The sequence below is a fragment of the Pteropus vampyrus genome, unplaced genomic scaffold, assembly GCF_000151845.1.
Source record: "Pteropus vampyrus isolate Shadow unplaced genomic scaffold, Pvam_2.0 Scaffold1, whole genome shotgun sequence".
Taxonomy (NCBI): Eukaryota; Metazoa; Chordata; class Mammalia; order Chiroptera; family Pteropodidae; genus Pteropus; species Pteropus vampyrus.
In genome coordinates this window covers 12,591,496-12,596,350 of record NW_011888782.1, presented here as the reverse complement: position 1 = coordinate 12,596,350, position 4,855 = coordinate 12,591,496, and the positions used below count along the sequence as shown (strand labels likewise).

Here is a 4,855-nt window from a genome sequence, read left to right as displayed (position 1 = left end):
GGAAATAATATTTGCCTTAAAATTTTTTCTTATTAGCCTGTGGAATTGCTTTCATTACTGTTTGTGGTGGCAATAATATTGCTGTCCTTCAAATCGGAATATGTGCTTTTATTTTTCTTGCTAGTAACCTTTAAATTATTTTAATATTTGTTTATTTCTGAGCATAGCTTGGAAAAGGGATGCCAGAGCTACAATGTCACCTGTGTAAGTGAGTGTGCCAGTGATGCTCTTGTTGTGGTTTCTTATTTTCCTTCCTCTGCGCCTTAGTTGCGTCGTGACCCATGGCCTGTCCTTGCTCTGGGCTTCCTGGAGCAAGTATCTAGTAAGGGGCCCGTCAACCTACAGATGTTTTCTTCTTCCCTTCTCGGGCTAGGATCCAAGAAAACAGGGTTGTAACACCCATTCTTGATCAGGGTACCTGGTCGTTCAATCCTTTCCAGTATCCTAAGGACCTGCTCTGCTGGAGCTGGGGATGGTCTCAAAGAGGAGGCAGTTCTGATTTTTTGAATAAGAGCATTTCCAGGAAACTCTTTTCTTTTTAGAAGGAAAGCCTTACTGTTATGTGGGTCTATCTTGACGTACTTGGAATCCAGAAGTTAGAGATTCAATATGGTTTTCTTTTGGGGGAAAACTCTTTATTCTTCACCGTCTTAAATGTTGAGCCCAGCTATAATTTTATAGAACAATCTACAGTGATTATCTAAGGCCTCGGTTTATGTGTAGGAGCATATGACTTAGAGTTATAGCTCTTGCAGAACACAGTTAAATCTTATACACAGGGAGTTAGAGTGCACTTTGCTTGTTAGTTTACTACCTGACTTTGTAAAATCTAGGCAACAATGATAAACTCATCATTCCATGGATGTCATGTTGCATTCAGAATGTAGTATTTCCAGTAAACTAAAATGTAAGAGATTTAGTCGTTTCTACATATCTTAAGTTTCTGGGGCCTTCTATTAAATTCTGCACTGCAAAGCTACTTAGCTAATTTCCAGTTAGATATAAAAGAAGTCAGTTTTGATTAGATTCATGTAGCTGATGGGTGCATTTAGTTTAAAATCTTACAACAGAAATTCTCTTATCTTTAGCAGAACACCTGGAGAAGGACCATTTAATTAATTTGTTTAATTTTACTTCTCAGTTTTTTTTTTTAAACTCTCTGTTGTGGAAAATTTCATACATTTATAGATGTAAAGAGAGTATTTTGTGTACTCACCCCCCAGTTTCAACAATTGCTACTTGGACCAACCATGTTTCGTCTCTATGCACACCTGCTGCCCCCTCCCAAAACCAGGACACTGTATTACTTCATCCATGAATATTTCAGTATGTATGCGGAGGGCAATTTTAACTGCAGAAATCTACCTCTCAGGACATGACTGGATAAAACAAAGAGAGAAATCTATCGTCGAGGAGGGAGTTTTAAGATTCTATAACTTCTTTATTCATCTGTAAATTAGGAACATATTACTCATTGCAGAGGGCATTAAGATTAAATAGGTTACTGTGTTTGAATAGACTGCACAAATTAAAAAATGGCATAAATTGTAAGATATGTTGCTTAATTATATAAAATGAGCAATGCTTATGTTGAAGAATAGTTTGTTGATGCAATTTGTTAATCCAATACTAAATGGCCCATTGCTACTAAATCCATGTATATTACTCATGCAATTAATAAATATTTATTGAGCACCTGCTCCTAGCCAGGCTCAGCTCCTGCATGGAGTATTCAGTCTTATAGGGACCACAGAGAAATGCTTTACTTCAAAGCAGATTTTATATTACAATTTAAAGCCATAAAATGCCTTCTTCTGCACTATTTTAGGTAATTTTTCATTTCAAGATTAATCAATTGTTAACTAAAAGAAAAAAATGCAGCTTAATGAAAGAACTGAGAAGGAAATATGATTACATTTCATTAAAAGACAGCATGCAGTTAATTGGCATAATTCTCACTGAGTACCAGTTATTTTTAAAAACTTATATCTGCATTATTGCTGGCAGGAAAATTACAGTGTAAAAGTGCATGTTTCTTTTTTTCTTAAGTGGTATTATGGTATTATGATTGTTTCATTTCAACTATAGTGAAATGTTCTCCCAGAGCAGTTAACACCAATAATGCAATTACATAAATCTAATGATACATCATAGTCAAAGGAAAGAGAAATTAGTGGGTTCTGTAGAACTTTATGAATTCCTAGCATTGATTAAAAGATCCACTGTGAATTACTGAAATTTTGCGAATTAGTGGGTGAGCAAGCAATTGATAAGAAACATTAATGGCCCCTATCTCATGGAGTGCATGCTATTTACTTCACGTTAGCTTATTCTTAACGACAGCAATTTTCATCATGGGCCAGTAAAGACAAGTCTTAATATATATTTCAAAAGAACAGAGAAGTCTTCACTAATAAAGTTCACGCCTGTGTACTGTGGTTTATTTTAACTTCTATGAAAGAAACAAGACTTTCCTTTTGAAGAATGTTAAGCTTTCTAAGTTTTATGATTCAAAATAAGAGATCATAAGGAGAGCACAGAGTCAGGAATGGCAAGAATCCAGCAGAGAAAAATCAGGAGCAATTTCTACTTAAATGCGTAGTAATAAAAGGCTATTGTAATACAGAGGATATTATGGCATTGAGATAGTCAAAATCATGATTGGCGTTTTGGCACTGTATACAACGTGTCAAACACACAGAACAATTACCCTTTAGGTGTTATCTTATAGCCCAGACAGAAGAATTGGTTACAGATATTTGAAAAGAGCATGCTGCTTGGATCTTCACCAACACATACAAGGATAAGTGTTTAAAAAAATCCAGCCAGGAAAAATCTGGATAATCAGTGGAAAACTTCAATTTAATTTGAATTATTAGGATTTTGTGGATCCAACTTCAGACTAATAGTAACATTGAGGAATAAAGCATACTCCTACATGTACAAATGGAGCAGAGTTGAATGTTCCAAGGAGGCCGAAGAGCAATCGGGAGAGAAGCATGTTCTCTCAGTGTGAGATTTGCAGGGTTTTACCACTTCTCTTCCAATGACATTTGTCAGGTGCTTTTATCTTCACTACCCCTGTTTTAAAGTGTAATGATAATTTCTTTTTACTAGTGTAGTAAGTTTGTTCAGTTTGGAGAACGACTTATGCATCCATGAGCCTATCAGAGAACACAAAGAGAGAAAAATTGAAAACACTTGCTGTCTATAATTAATAATGAAACAAAGATTCGTTGAACGTCTTCTGAACATAAGGCATTGTGCTTGATATTGCGAAGGTTGTAAAAACTTATGGTCTCAGTTTTAAAGTAACTTACAATATCTTTGGGAAGCCGAGACACATATGCAGGAGAAAATTCCTAATGATTCCAGACAGTTTGGATAAATGCCAAATGAGGTATGTGGGTGATAGTTCAGGGAGTTCCCTGGAGCGAAAGATCTGGCCTTGAAAACTCCTGGGTGGGAAGGAATAGCAGAAGTGCAGAAATTCTAGATATACCTGCTTAGCTCACTTTCAACTAAAAATCAAATTTTGGAAATGGCATTATTTTATGCTTTAATTTAATAGGCAGGAAAAAGGAAACCAAGAGAAGTCAAGAGACTTATCCAAGGTCATCGAACTAGTAACTGACAGACCTAGGACTGAAAGTTGAGTGTCCCGATTTACAATGCATAATATTTTTATACATGGTTTGAAAATCCGGGATAGCAGGCTGGTGCCAGATGGAAGAAGTTGTGAATACTTAGTTAAGGCGTTTGGATTCAGTCCTGGGTAGTGTGGACTAAAACCTTGAATTTCTCCAAAGTCCCCAACAATCAAATTATCAAACCGAAGGCTAATTCTTCCTTATTGTTCATATCCCCTTCTTGAATTTTCTTCTTTTCTTCTTTCTTTTTTCTTTTCATTTCTTTTTCCTCTTCTCTCCTCTCCTCTTCTCTTCTCTTCTCTTTTCTTTTTGCTGTGGTTTCTACTTTACTCTTCTATCCTGGTTTCTCCATCTTACCTCTCCGAATACTTTCTTATTTTATCTTCCAACCCTGGCCTCTTAAATTTAGGTGTTCTGCTTCTCTTCTTGCTCTTCCTTTGGGTGAGCTTTATCCAGCCCCGTGATTTTTCATTTCATGTGACTTTGGATAAAAATCAGTTTTACAAAATGGGAACTCTATTTTCTATAATCACGTATCATTTTATTTTGAATCTCTGTTTCTGCTGATAGCAGAAAATGGCAGATGTAGCCATTATGACTTGTGTCAGTGTTTTTTGGCCTAAAAATTGTTTTCCTTTTCAAAGTTTCTCCTTTCCATTTCCTCCTCCCAATATGGCAGTTGGGCACAGGAGGAGCCTTAGGCATCCCCATGCAGATGGCGGAGAGATAAGGGCTCTGGGTGCTGTCTTCTCCTACTGGCTTCTGCTGACCTTAGCTGAGGTGAACTCATCTCCATGGCTTTGGGGCATCTGCCTTGGCATAGCTGGTTTGAGCTGTCTTTTCTATGCCCTCTCCTCCATGCAGTGTAGCCCGGCAAACTTGCCAGCCAGGACCACAGCCAACTTCATCATTCCCAGTGGGACACACAGGAGCTGTGGATTCCCATCCATGCCACACGCAACCCATGGGGGACTTAGTGGGAGTTGGGTGCCATATATCAGTGCCCCCAACTCAGGTACCTTCTTTACCCTTTCCTACTCTTCTACCCCAAGTTCCAGTCATTCAATTATCTACTCATCCAATATTTATTGAAATCTATTAGATACCAGACACTATTCTAAGTGCTAGGTGTACCACAGTGAACAAACACAGATGAGATGTCCACCCTCATGAGCCTCATCTGAAGTGCCCATGTAAACCAAACA

The 4,855-nt window shown here is 37.5% G+C and overlaps 1 protein-coding gene across 1 annotated transcript in view; it reads left to right on the top strand.

Moving 5' to 3' along the window:
* Positions 1 to 4,855, top strand: part of NEK10 (NIMA related kinase 10) — a 191,568-nt gene that overhangs the window by 128,031 nt on the left and 58,682 nt on the right. The gene's annotated exons all lie outside the window — the stretch shown is intronic.